At 44.0% G+C, this 15,348-nt stretch overlaps 1 protein-coding gene across 4 annotated transcripts in view; it reads left to right on the top strand.

Moving 5' to 3' along the window:
- The first annotated feature begins 15,076 nt into the window (after positions 1-15,076).
- The window catches only part of LOC115143861 (mediator of RNA polymerase II transcription subunit 24), a 30,690-nt gene continuing 30,418 nt past the window's right edge, over positions 15,077-15,348 (top strand). For all 4 annotated transcript variants that reach the window (XM_029684279.2, XM_029684280.2, XM_029684281.2 and 1 more), the window contains exon 1: positions 15,077-15,185. The gene's annotated coding sequence lies outside the window, so the exon portion shown is untranslated. The remainder of the gene's footprint in view (positions 15,186-15,348) is intronic.

Raw genomic sequence — 15,348 nt, forward strand, 5'->3', positions numbered from 1 at the left:
CGTGTAGTCCATTTGTCATTCAATCTCCTTTGCATTAGCGTAGCCTCTTCTGTAGCCTGTCAACTATGTGTCTGTCTATCCCTGTTCTCTCCTCTCTGCACAGACCATACAAACGCTCCACACCGCGTGGCCGCGGCCACTCTAATCTGGTGGTCCCAGCGCGCACGACCCACGTGGAGTTCCAGGTCTCCGGTAGCCTCTGGAACTGCCGATCTGCAGCCAACAAGGCAGAGTTCATCTCAGCCTATGCCTCCCTCCAGTCCCTCGACTTCTTGGCACTGACGGAAACATGGATCACCACAGATAACACTGCTACTCCTACTGCTCTCTCTTCGTCCGCCCACGTGTTCTCGCACACCCGAGAGCTTCTGGTCAGCGGGGTGGTGGCACCGGGATCCTCATCTCTCCCAAGTGGTCATTCTCTCTTTCTCCCCTTACCCATCTGTCTATCGCCTCCTTTGAATTCCATGCTGTCACAGTTACCAGCCCTTTCAAGCTTAACATCCTTATCATTTATCGCCCTCCAGGTTCCCTCGGAGAGTTCATCAATGAGCTTGATGCCTTGATAAGCTCCTTTCCTGAGGACGGCTCACCTCTCACAGTTCTGGGCGACTTTAATCTCCCCACGTCTACCTTTGACTCATTCCTCTCTGCCTCCTTCTTTCCACTCCTCTCCTCTTTTGACCTCACCCTCTCACCTTCCCCTCTACTCACAAGGCAGGCAATACGCTCGACCTCATCTTTACTAGATGCTGTTCTTCCACTAACCTCACTGCAACTCCCCTCCAAGTCTCCGACCACTACCTTGTATCCTTTTCCCTCTTGCTCTCATCCAACACTTCCCACACTGCCCCTACTCGGATGGTATCGCGCCGTCCCAATCTTCGCTCTCTCTCCCCCGCTACTCTCTCCTCTTCCATCCTATCATCTCTTCCCTCTGCTGAAACCTTCTCCAACCTATCTCCCGATTCTGCCTCCTCAACCCTCCTCTCCTCCCTTTCTGCATCCCTTGATTCTCTATGTCCCCTATCCTCCAGGCCGGCTCGGTCCTCCCCTCCTGCTCCGTGGCTCGACGACTCATTGCGAGCTCACAGAACAGGGCTCCGGGCAGCCGAGCGGAAATGGAGGAAAACTCGCCTCCCTGCGGACCTGGCATCCTTTCACTCCCTCCTCTCTACATTTTCCTCTTCTGTCTCTGCTGCTAAAGCCACTTTCTACCACTCTAAAGTCCAAGCATCTGCCTCTAACTCTAGGAAGCTCTTTGCCACCTTCTCCTCCCTCCTGAATCCTCCTCCCCCTCCCCCTCCTCCCTCTCTGCAGATGACTTCGTCAACCATTTTGAAAAGAAGGTCGACGACATCCGATCCTCGTTTGCTAAGTCAAACGACACCGCTGGTTCTGCTCACACTGCCCTACCCTGTGCTCTGACCTCTTTCTCCCCTCTCTCTCCAGATGAAATCTCGCGTCTTGTGACGGCCGGCCGCCCAACAACCTGCCCGCTTGACCCTATTCCCTCCTCTCTTCTCCAGACCATTTCCGGAGACCTTCTCCCTTACCTCACCTCGCTCATCAACTCATCCCTGACCGCTGGCTACGTCCCTTCTGTCTTCAAGAGAGCGAGAGTTGCACCCCTTCTGAAAAAACCTACACTCGATCCCTCCGATGTCAACAACTACAGACCAGTATCCCTTCTTTCTTTTCTCTCCAAAACTCTTGAACGTGCCGTCCTTGGCCAGCTCTCCCGCTATCTCTCTCAGAATGACCTTCTTGATCCAAATCAGTCAGGTTTCAAGACTAGTCATTCAACTGAGACTGCTCTTCTCTGTATCACGGAGGCCCTCCGCACTGCTAAAGCTAACTCTCTCTCCTCTGCTCTCATCCTTCTAGACCTATCGGCTGCCTTCGATACTGTGAACCATCAGATCCTCCTCTCCACCCTCTCCGAGTTGGGCATCTCCGGCGCGGCCCACGCTTGGATTGCGTCCTACCTGACAGGTCGCTCCTACCAGGTGGCGTGGCGAGAATCTGTCTCCTCACCACGCGCTCTCACCACTGGCGTCCCCAGGGCTCTGTTCTAGGCCCTCTCCTATTCTCGCTATACACCAAGTCACTTGGCTCTGTCATAACCTCACATGGTCTCTCCTATCATTGCTATGCAGACGACACACAATTAATCTTCTCCTTTCCCCTTCTGATGACCAGGTGGCGAATCGCATCTCTGCATGTCTGGCAGACATATCAGTGTGGATGACGGATCACCACCTCAAGCTGAACCTCGGCAAGACGGAGCTGCTCTTCCTCCCGGGAAGGACTGCCCGTTCCATGATCTCGCCATCACGGTTGACAACTCCATTGTGTCCTCCTCCCAGAGCGCTAAGAACCTTGGCGTGATCCTGGACAACACCCTGTCGTTCTCAACTAACATCAAGGCGGTGGCCCGTTCTTGTAGGTTCATGCTCTACAACATCCGCAGAGTACGACCCTGCCTCACACAGGAAGCAGCGCAGGTCCTAATCCAGGCACTTGTCATCTCCCGTCTGGATTACTGCAACTCGCTGTTGGCTGGGCTCCCTGCCTGTGCCATTAAACCCCTACAACTCATCCAGAACGCCGCAGCCCGTCTGGTGTTCAACCTTCCCAAGTTCTCTCACGTCACCCCGCTCCTCCGCTCTCTCCACTGGCTTCCAGTTGAAGCTCGCATCCGCTACAAGACCATGGTGCTTGCCTACGGAGCTGTGAGGGGAACGGCACCTCAGTACCTCCAGGCTCTGATCAGGCCCTACACCCAAACAAGGGCACTGCGTTCATCCACCTCTGGCCTGCTCGCCTCCCTACCACTGAGGAAGTACAGTTCCCGCGCAGCCCAGTCAAAACTGTTCGCTGCTCTGGCCCCCCAATGGTGGAACAAACTCCCTCACGACGCCAGGACAGCGGAGTCAATCACCACCTTCCGGAGACACCTGAAACCCCACCTCTTTCAGGAATACCTAGGATAGGATAAAGTAATCCTTCTCACCCCCTTAAAAGATTTAGATGCACTATTGTAAAGTGGCTGTTCCACTGGATGTCTTAAGGTGAACGCACCAATTTGTAAGTCGCTCTGGATAAGAGCGTCTGCTAAATGACTTAAATGTTAAATGTATATGGAGTTGGTTCCCCCTTTGCTGCTATAACAGCCTCCACTCTTCTGGGAAGACTTTCCAATAGATGTTGAAACATTGCTGCAGGGACTTGCTTCCATTCAGCCACAAGAGCATTAGTGAGGTCGGGCACTGATTAGGCGTTCGATGGGGTTGTGGTCAGGGCTCTGTGCAGGCCAGTCAACTTCTTCCATACCGATCTCGACAAACCATTTCTGTATGGACCTTGCTTTGTGCATGGGGGCATTGTCATGCTGAAACAGGAAGAGACCTTCCCCAAACTGTTGCCATGAAGTTGGAAGCACAGTTGGAAGATTTCCATTCACTGGAATTAAGTGGCCTAGCCAGAACCATGAAAAACAATCCCAGACCATTACTCCTCCTCCACCAAACTTTACAGTTGGCACTATGCATTCGGGCTGGTAGCGTTCTCCTGGCATCCACCAAACCCAGATTTGTCTGTCGGACTGCCAGATGGTGAAGTGTGAATCATCAGTCCAGAGAATGCGTTTCCACTGCTCCAGAGTTCAATGGCGGCGAGTTTTACACCCCTCCAGCTGACGCTTGGCATTGCGCGTGGTGATCTTAAGCTTGTGTGCGGCTGCCCAGCCATGGACTTGCACTGATGTTGCTTCCAGAGGCAGTTTGAAACTCAGTAATGAGTGTTGCAACAAAGGACAGACCATTTTTACGTGCTCGGCGGTCCCGTACTGTGAGTTTGTGTGGCCTACCACTTTGAGCCTGAGCCGCTGTTGCTCCTAGACATTTCTACTACACAATAACAGCATTTACAGTTAACAGGGGCAGCCCAAGCAGTGCAGAAATTTGACGAACTGATTTGTTGGAAAGGTGGCATCTTATGTCAGTGCTCAAAGTCACTGAGCTCTTCAGTAAGGCTATTCTACTGCCATTGTTTTCTACAGAGATTGCATAGCTGTATTTCCTTGATCTTAAACACTTTCATCAATGGGTGTGGCTGAAATAGCCGAATCCACTAATTTGAAGGGTTGTCCACATACTTTTGTATATATAGTGTATCTTTATAGTAAATAGCAGTTTTTGTATGTTATAAAATCCCTTTTGATAGCTAAGTTCAAATAATATGAGGTGCATGCAGAAAGAATGTGACTTTACCAGGTAAATGATTGTGAGTTAAGTTTTACTTTGCACAAAAACTGTCATCAATATATTCATAATGGCCTACAAAGGTTATGCGTGTGGGACAGGACATTCCCTTATCATGTTAAAATTATTCATCCAATTATTTTAGAAAAATATGGGCAAGCTTTTAAAAAAACACTATAAAGCACAAGAAACTATCTGTGATATGGTGATTTGATTCCATCACACCTAAGACGCAATAGGTTTACATGATCAGTTGGACAGCCAATACGAAAAGCAATAATACTGAAATGCACCTTCCTATTATTTAGTCAACATAATTGACGATTGGCACAAAGCTCCGTTTTATTTCTGGATACCACTTCTTGAGTCTAAAGATTTATTTTGTGGTGCACCTGTTAGATAACAGCACCACACTCATCTCTCTGACTGATGTTTTGAGTTTGAGTTACATAGACATCCTTCATTCTTCGTTTACTGGAGTGCTCTCCTAAGTTAGATAACTCAAGAGGTTGCTGAGCAGCTGAGTTACGTTTGATTTGGTACAACATTATATTAAGAATGATATGGACAAAATGATTTGTAAGGAGTGTTGTTCATATGGAATCTTACACCCACTGCGCACAGACGTGAATTCAACATCTATTCCACATTGGTGTGGAACAACGTTGATTCAACCAGTGTGTGCCCAGTGGGAAGCTACCGAAACGCAACTTGAAATTCGAATTGGACAATGATGCTTTGGACTGGAAGTAACAAAAGTAGTCATAATTGAGAAAGGTAAAAAGTGTCTTGAATGTAAATAATCTAGGTTCAACTTCAAGCACAATACCAAACAAAACATTTCTAAATGGGGGCGGCAGGTAACCTAATGGTTAGAGTGTTGGGTCTGTAATAAAAAAGTTACAGGATCGAATCCCCGAGCTGACAAGGAAAAATTCTGTCTTTCTGCCCCTGAGCAAGGCAGTTAACCCACTGGTGCCGTGGATGTCAATTAAGCCAGCCCCCTACACCTCACTGATTCAAAGGGGGTCGGATTAAATGCGGAATACAGATTTCAGTTGAAGGCATTCAGTTGTACAACTGACTAGGTCTCCCCCTTTCCCTTAAAACCAAATAAATGTATTATTTTAGTATGTACAGATTTGTTTTTGTCTTCGTTACAATAAATTGAGTAGTTTCATCAGTATCTAAGTAAAGCAAGAAAACTAAGGTGCATGACAGACACATTTGAATATTTGGCATGAATCGTAGAATTTGAAATGTAATTTATGCCTACACATAATGCACTGCTCTACGAAATAGCATACCATTTATTATGCTGTGTCATGGAGTTAATGTCCCCTAAGATACTACTTTTCTCTATTTCCTCTGACACCAAAATCACTGCCCTTCAAAGCAAGAAAACAACTATGAGATCGTCATTCAGCTGGCTACAGTGACTGATATTTTCCTAGTGGTCCTGTTATCCCTTGGGTATACTTTGCTCTAAATAATCCTACATAATGTGTTGTTTTTTTGCTTTTTTTTAAGAAAAGAGAGATTTTTTGGGAGATGAATGAAACCTTTTCGTCCCAATCCTAGACTTTATGCTCATTGCCTTCTGGGAAGGTTCTGGTATCCCATGTATGACACCTTTGTACCTACTTACAATGTTTCAGTGGTATCCATGGTAAAGCATAATCAGCTTCTATGCTGCATCATCGGAATGAAATGTTCCGTCATGCCTTTTTATTTTTTTATTTTATTTTTTACCGGAAGGATTTTATTCCGTTTTAATGTTACCCAATCTGACCCCATTAAAACAGAGAAGGCACTAGCAATACACATGTATCAAAAGTGCACAAAGTCAACCAAGTATATTAGGTAACAGCTAAACATCTATTTTTATATTAAGTTGTTTTTAATATGACAGTATTTCCTTGAGATACAGTATAACAAGGTCATCCATATTTATCAATTTTGTACCAGAAAAAAATCAGAAAATCAGATGGTTTTTCATTTCAGCTTTTGATTAAACAGGTATTTCTCTTAAAGGGATGATTAGAAAACATTTGACCTCTGTAGAAGTCTTTCTATGGCCCAGGTGAAGAAATGTGTCCTGGGCCTTTTATTTTAATGGATAATGCAAAGCCAATTAAATTATTCAATTAAAACCTAATTGTAAAAGAAAACTGGATGGGGTGCATTTTTTTCAATGTACCTACCATTGTAAAACAATGAGAACATTAGTATAATACTGAACAAAAACATAAATGTAACACAATTTCAACAATTTCACTGAGTTACAGTTCATAAACTCAGCAAAAAAAGAAACGTCCTCTCGCTGTCAACTGCGTTTATTTTCAGCAAACTTAACGTGTAAGTATTTGTATGAACATAACAAGATTCAACAACTGAGACATAAACTGAACGAGTTCCACAGACATGTGACTAACACAAAATGAATAATGTGTCCCTGAATAAAGTGGGGGTCTAAATCAAAAGTAACAGTCAGTATCTGGTGTGGCCACCAGCTGCATTAAGTACTGCAGTGCATTTCTTCCTCGTGGACTGCACCAGATTTGCCTATTCTTGCTGTGAGATGTTACCCCACTCTTCCACCAAGGCACCTGCAAGTTCCTGGACATTTCTGGGAGGAATGACCCTAGCCCTCACCCTCTGATCCAACAGGTCCCAGACGTGCTCAATGGGATTGAGATCCGGGCTCTTCGCTGGCCATGGCAGAACACTGACATTCCTGGAAATCACGCACAGAACCAGCAGTATGGCTGGTGGCATTGTCATGCTGGAGGGTCATGTCAGGAAGAGCCTGCAGGAAGGGTACCACATGAGGTACGAGGATGTCTTCCCTGTAACGCACAGCGTTGAGATTGCCTGCAATGACAACAAGCTCAGTCCGATGATGTGACACACCGCCCCAGACCATGACGGACCCTCCACCTCCAAAGTGATCCCGCTCCAGAGTACAGGCCTCGGTGTAACGCTCATTCCTTCGACGATAAACGTGAAACCGACATCACCCCTGGTGAGACAAAACCGCAACTCGTCAGTGAAGAGCACTTTTTGCAGTCCTGTCTGGTCTAGCGACCGTGGGTTTGTGCCCATAGGGGACGTTGTTACCGGTGATGTCTGGTGAGGATCTGCCTTACAACAGGCCTACAAGCCCTCAATCCAGCCTCTCTCAGCCTATTGTGGACAGTATGGAGGGATTGTGCGTTCCTGGTGTAACTCGGGCAGTTGTTGTTGCCATCCTGTACCTGTCCCGCAGGTGTGATGTTCGGATGTACCGATCCTGTGCAGGTGTTCTTACATGTGGTCTGCCACTGAGAGGACGATCAGCTGTCCGTCCTGTCTCCCAGTAGCGCTGTCTTAGGCGTCTCACAGTACGGACATTGCAATTTTTTGCCCTGGCCACATCTGCAGTCCTCATGCCTCCTTGCAGCATGTCTACGGCACGTTCCCACAGATGAGCAGGGACCCTGGGCATCTTTCTTTTGGAGTTTTTCAGAGTCAGTAGAAAGGTCTCTTTAGTGTCCTATGTTTTCATAACTGTGACCTTAATTGCCTACTGTCTGCAAGCTGTTAGTGTCTTAACAACCGTTCCACAGGTGCATGTTCATGAATTGTGTGTAAGGTTCATTGAACAAGCATGGGAAACAGTGTTTAAACCCTTTACAATGAAGATATGTGAAGTCATTTGGATTTTTACGAATTATCTTTGAAAGACAGGGTCCTGAAAAAGGGATGTTTCTGGGCTGGCATGGTTACACATGGTCTGTGGTTGTGAGGCCGGTTGTATGCCCTGCCAAATTCTCTATAGCTTATAGTACAGAAATTAACATTCAATTCTCTGGCAACAGCTCTGGTGGACATTCCTCCAGTCCGTTTGTCAATTGCCCGCTTCCGAAAAACCTAAAACATCTGTGGCATTGTCTTGTGTGACAAAAGTGGCCTTTAATTGTCCCCAGCACAAGCTGCACCTGTGTTATGGTAATGCTGTTTAATCAGCTTCTTGATATGCCGCACCTGTCAGGTGTATGGATACTTGGCAAACCAATTAATGCAAAACATTTGAGAGAAATAAGCTTTTTGTGCGTATGGAATATTTCTGGGATGACTTATTTCAGCTCATGAAACAAGGGACCAACACATTACATGTTTTGCTTGTATTTTTGGTCAATATACATTACTGTAGTAGCCCACAACACAACAGTGGCCATGCATGAACATAACCTTCCACTATTGCTCCCACATAGAAAATATCTGTGTTGTGAAACGACCCTAAACGCTGGCAGTAGTCTACTTATAAGGTCTGACTAATCAATCCACCAACCGTCAGCGAGATGGATCATGAAGACAAATGTGATCAAACTGAGGTCACAGATCAACATCTTCGTTGCTGCGTTGACCAAATGCCTGGAGGTACCAGGGGAATTTTGGGCCCCCAGGGACCCCAGGAACCAGAACTGGAGGCCAGCCAGAGACAGATGTAAAGAGAGAGATCAATGGAGGATTAATGTTACAGCATGTAAAGGGTGCACTCGCACGACGTGGGAGAATGTAAGCTCTTCTGTCACTAAGACTAGTGAGACCAGGGTTACTTTAATCTCAGATATGTCAGAAACATGCCACCATGCAACACACTGACCTAAAAAACCTGTTCATAGATAATGTGTCCAAGCATTTGGAAGGGTTACAAATATACTTTGGTTAAATGATACAGTGTATTTCCTGAGCGCTCTGGAGCAGGTTTTCATCTCTGTACTTTGCTCCGTTCATCTTTGCCTCGATCCTGACTAGTCTCCCAGTCCCTGCTGCTAAAAAACATCCCCACAGCATGATGCTGCCACCATGCTTCGGAACGGTGCCTGGTTTCCTCCAGACGTGACGCTTCATCAGACCAGACAATCTTGTTTCTCATGGTCTGAGAGTCTTTATGTGCCTTTAACCAAACTCCAAGTGGGCTGTCATGTTCCTTTTACTGAGGAGTGGCTTCTGTCTGGCCATTCTACCATAAAGGCCTTATTGGTGGAGTGCTGCAGAGATGGTTGTCCTTCTGGAAGGTTCTCCCATCTCCACAGAGGAATTCTAGATCTCTGTCAGAGGCCCTTCTCCCCTTTCTGTTTGAGAAAGGCCAGCTCTAGGAAGAGTCTTGGTGGTTCCAAACTTCTTTCATTTAAGAATAACGGAGGCCACTGTGTTCAATGCTACGGACATTGTTTCTGTATCCTTCCCCAGATCTGTGACTCGACACAATCCTGTCTCAGAGCTCTACAGACAATTGGCGCCGGAGGAAATGGCTGCCGTCTTACAGCCTCCAAACCAATTGTGCTATTATGTGTGGGTTTTTTTTCGTGTTATTTGTAACTTATTTTGTGCATAATATTTCTGCCACCGTCTCTTATGACCAAAAAGATATTCTGAATCACCCTAGTCAAAGACTGTTCTCTCTGCTACCGCAGGGAAAGCGGTACCGGAGCGCCAACTCTAGGTCCAAAAGGCTTCTTAACAGCTTCTACCCCCTGAACAGCTAAAATGGTTACCCAGACCTACCCTCTGTTTATTTAACTCTTTAGACATACTACCTCAATTACCTTCACTAAATTGTGCCCCGCACATTGACTCTGAACCAGTAGCCCCTGTTTTTACCCTCAGTGGGTTAACTGCCTGTTCAGGGGCAGAACAACAGATTTGTACCTTGTCAGCTCAGGGGTTTGAACTTGTAACCTTCTGGTTACTAGTCCAATGCTCTAACCACTAGGCTACCCTATCGCCCCAGATATCACTCAGCGATAGACTTTTAGCTTTGAGGTCTTTAGTTATTGAATCAGCATACCTCTGCTTTGAAAGTAATACAGTAAAAAAAAAATTCAACTGCAAATCCTCCACCTTGTGAGGAGTATTTGATGCCACAAGGCAAACTGGATGATTATAATTATGTAAATAGTTTCTCGAGTCAAATTTGTATCACATCTAACCTTGATACAGGAAACATTACTAAGTGGTAAACACACAGCAGCCCTGAATCCAGTGGCTTTGCACCAAGGTAGCAAAACATGAGTCATTTCTTCCAACATGAGAAGCATTGGCCAACTTCATCACAATGAAATCCAGTATCAATGGCTTCCTGAGTAACCTTAGTTAGCTCTATTAGAGCCTAGAATAGTGCCCTGTGTGGTGAAGTCATGAGAAAGACCGGAAGTTTTTTGGTCTGTCTGGTGAGTGGACTGGCCTCTGTCATCACCTGCTCTAATTGCCCTTTTACTGGGAGAGAGCAGAGATGGGTTTCTCATCTCTCTATCCCTCCTTCCACCCTCCGGTCTCTCCATCCATGCCAGCAAGAGTACTGTCTCTTTATAACCATCCTCTGCAGGGTCTGAAACAACCGGATGCATCCGTTTTTCAGGGGAAATGGAACGCGAGCCTGGGGCACTTTTGGATGTTAAAACCTCTCTAGGGGGTGTGGGACGGTAGCGTCCCACCTGGCCAACATCCAGTGAAATTGCAGAGCACCAAATTCAAAAACAGAAATACTCATTATAAAAATTCAGAAAACATACAAGTGTTAAACATCGGTTTAAAGATGAACTTCTTGTGAATCCATCCACGGTGTCAGATTTTAAAAATGCTTTACGGCGAAGCATACCATGCGATTATCTGAGAACAGCGCCCAGCAGACAATTACAAACAGTTACCAGCCAAGTAGAGGAGTTACAAAAGTCAGAAATAGCAATAAAATTAATCACTTACCTTTGATGATCTTCATATGGTTGCACTCACAACACTCCCATTTACTCAATAAATGTTTGTTTTGTTCGATAAAGTCCCTCTTTATATCCAAAAACCTCAGTTTTGTTCGTGCGTTTTGTTCAGTAATCCACAGGCTCGAAGGCAGTCACAACAGGCAGACGAAAAATCCTAAAAGTATCAGTAAAGTTCATAGAAACATGTCAAACGATGTTTATAATCAATCCTCAGGTTGTTTTTAGTCATAATATTCAATAATATTTCAACTGGACAAAAGCTTTGTCAATATAAAAGGAAAACAAGAAAGACGCGCAAAAAACCTCTGGGACACTGCAGTGTCCACTCATTCAGTGGTCTTACTCCCTAATTTTTCAGAATACAAGCCTGAAATAATTTCTAATGACTGTTGATATCTAGTGGAAGCCATAGGAAGTGCAAGTTGAGTCCTAAGTCAATGGATACTGTAATGGCATTCAATAGAAAACTACAAACAGAAAAAATTCCACTTACTGGATGGATTTTTCTCAGGTTTTCGCCTGACATATCAGTTCTGTTATACTCACAGACATTATTTTAACAGTTTTGGAAACTTTAGAGTGTTTTCTATCCAAATCTACCAATGCATATCCTAGCTTCTGGGCCTGAGTAGCAGGCAGTCTATTTTGGGCACGCTTTTCATCCGGAGGTGAAAATAGTGCCCCACCCCTAGTGAAGTCACAAGGTGACACTATATTTTAACTCCTCCTCCACATTTACTGGATTAGTTCAACAGTGCAGAAGAGAACCTCCACTGGCCATTTTCTTATTTCGTCAAGACCAGAAAGGAAGAAACGCCGCTCTGGCGTTGCTTTTACAGCTGATAACTTAGGTTACTCTATCACTGACATCACTGTGTCCCCAGTGGACACAGGCCCTGCTCCGGCCCAGACAGAGTCTCCTGTGTCAGGCAGAATGGGAGCCATTGTGGCCCTGGGGAACAGAACGTCCACACAAAGACAGGCTGGGTTGGAGGCGTGGGGTGTTAGGGGGAGACAGCATCTCGCCCAACCTGACATTGTCTATGGCTATGCCACTTTATGTCAGGCACAACAATAACCGAAGAGTCCTGCATTTAACCAGGGAATTCTGCATTTAATGCAATGCACTACACTACCTCTCAACTCCACTGGTTTGTATGGTAACTACGGGCTCTTAGGGATGGGCCACTACCAGAACTAATATGGCGTCTGAGATGGGCACACAGAGGACAGAGGACATTGCTGCTGACAAAGACAAGTGAAACTGGAGACACACAGTGACAGGTCCCCACTACTACAGACAAGGACCTTACTGAGAACCCCGAAAATGAATGTCCCTATTACATAAGAAGTCCATTCTTTCTCATGTCATTCATTCACTCTTTGGTAATCTACTGTGGTAAATTAAATAGTTACATTATGTAAGATATCAGAAAATAACATGTATGGTTTTACATATACCTAAGTAAAAGTAGAAATCATTTCAAATTCCATATTACTAAACAAACCAGATGGCACCATTTTAAAATATATTTTTTATTATTTAGGGATAACCAGGGGAATACTCCAACATTCAGACATCATTTACAAACAAAGCATTTGGGTTTAGTGAGTCCGCCAGATCAGAGGCAATAGGGGTGACCAGGGATGTTCTCTTGATAAGTGGGTGAATTGGACCATTTTTCTGTCGTTAGTCATTCAAAATGTAACGAGTACTTTGAGTGTCAGGGAAAATCTATGGGAGTAAAAAGTACATTGTTTTCTTCATGAATGTAGTGAAGTCAAATTAAAAGTTGTCAAAAATATAAATAATAAAGTACAGCACAGATACCCCAAAAAACGATTTAAGTAGTTCTTTAAAGTATTTTTACTTAAGTTCTTTACACCACAGGCATTATGTGGGTTGAATGCTGTAACAACACAGAATAAAAAATATATTCAAGTCCCATGATGGTAGTGACTCTGCTTATTAACCATCATTTATTCACATTACTTTACGTTCATAAAATATTTCAGTTGTTGGGTATATTACATTTGTTTTATTTGATGACTTTATTATTTCATTCCAAGTCATCATCTCATCTCTATAGAGCTGCAGCCTATGCTTTCTGACAAAAATCACTATTTTGAAGTAAATAAGGTATACTTTTATGATTGATGAATTCCAACTATCAATCACTTGGATCATGTATTTTCAGGTAGAGATACCTTGTGAGGCTGGTGGGATACCAGTGGAGGCTGGTGGGAGGAGCTATAGGAGGATGGGCTCATTGTAATGGCTGGAGTGGAATCAATGGAATGGAGTCAAACGTGGTTTCCATATGTTTGATGTGTTTGATACCGTTCCATTTATTCCATTCCAGCCATGACAATGAGCCCATCCTCCTATAGCTCCTCCCATTAGCCTCCACTGTTCACGAAGCAACAGCTGCTCTCTACATCCCCCTTCATAATACTCCATTCTTCGGACTCTTCTGGAGCAGGTGTAAAAGAAACACAGACTGGACAAGTAGATGCTGAATGGATTATGGTCATTGTAGTTAATGACCAAGTTTTAAGCATTACACTATGTACAATATTGGTCCTGTTGGAAACTACAACTCCATACTACACCGCACAGTTCAGGCTGTATCTGATTTATCTCTTGAGAAACAGTGCAAAGCTCATATTAAACAGAACAACATGGAATTCAAATAATTGAATCGGTCTGTCTATTAGTTGTTTAAAAAACAAAAAAGAACCAACATTTCGGTTAATGGCTCAGAACTAGTAGGCCTATTGTAGTATTTTAAGTGTGATATGTTACCATTAAATTAGTCATTGTTTATCCATATCATCTTTTTTTTGATAATCTTCACCTAACCTACTCTATTCTCTGTGAGGATTTGTCATAGACACAGACAGATGACACATCTCTGTATCTTTCCTATTATGGCGTCTGTGAGAGCACGTGCAGCCCCATTGAGCCCATCTCCATTTTGAAGTAGTCCATATTCTTCCTCTACTACTGCTATGAGTTGGTAAACAAACTGAAAGGGTGCCTACTGCCACCTGGAGTGTGTTGTTTGAGCATGTATAAAGCCAAGGTTGGCGATTTACTGCCACCTGCAGTTATGGTTGGAATGTTTGTTCACAAGTACAATTCATTGGCTGACCCCTCCTGGTGAACTGGATGGAATTATGTGATCCTTTCTTTAACCCATAGGAAGTCCCACCCAGTTGACTACTTCAACATGTGAAATTCCTCAATGGCGCTGCCCATGCTAAAATGGGCTTTCTGGCACTAGAATTGTCTAAGTCTATGTGATTTGTTACTCTAAGCTCTCAGCCAAACCAAAACATGTAATTGTTCTGTGGTAAGGAGCTCATCCAACATACAGTACCATTCAAAAGTTTGGACACACCTACTCATTCAAGGGTTTTTCTTTATTTTTACTATTTTCTACATTGTAGAAAAATAGTGAAGACATCAAAACTATGAAATAACACATATGGAATCATGTAGTAACCAAAAAGTGTTAAACAAATCAAAATATATTTTAGATTCTTCAAAGTAGCCACCCTTTGCCTTGATGACAGCTTTCCACACTCCAAAAACAACAACACAAAGTTACACATGGGATAAACAAACGCACAGTCAATAACTCAATAGAAAATATGTATAGTGTGTGCAAATGAAGTAAGGAGGTAAAGCAATAAATAGGCCATAGTAGCGAAGTAATTACAATTTAGCAAATAACACTGGAGTGACAGATGTGCAGATAAGGATGTGCAACTAGAAATACTGGTGTGCAAAAGAGCATGATTCCATATGTGTTATTTCATAGTTTTTAAGTCTTCACTATTATTCTACATTGTAGAAAATAGTAAAACATGAAGAAAAACCCTTGAATGACTCGGTGTGTCCAAAATTTTGACTGGTACTGTAAGTGGGAATGTGGTGACCTCTAGTGGCAAAAAGCGGTGATGACAGGTTTGAACGAAAAGAAACCAATGGGCTTGCTGTTTACTCAGAGCTGTTTCTCTTGACCAATCAATGCTAACGATGTTGTTAAAGTATAATTTTTTTTTGAAAAAGATGGCGTTCATTGTCTTGTAAATCTGACTGAGTACCACGTTTGGCTAACGTTACATTTATACATTCTCGACATTTCATGTGAGTATAAATTGAACTGGTAGTTTATCTATCTAACGTTACGTATACCATAGTATTCATATTGAATACGCCAGGGCTCTCGTTCAACTTCACCCTACCTGCACAGACAGACAGCTAGCTGTAGCTAGCTAGCCACTTTGCGGAGGAAGACCGATTGCTAGCT

This window comes from Oncorhynchus nerka, linkage group LG16 (genome assembly GCF_034236695.1).
Source record: "Oncorhynchus nerka isolate Pitt River linkage group LG16, Oner_Uvic_2.0, whole genome shotgun sequence".
In the NCBI taxonomy this organism is placed as follows: domain Eukaryota; kingdom Metazoa; phylum Chordata; class Actinopteri; order Salmoniformes; family Salmonidae; genus Oncorhynchus; species Oncorhynchus nerka.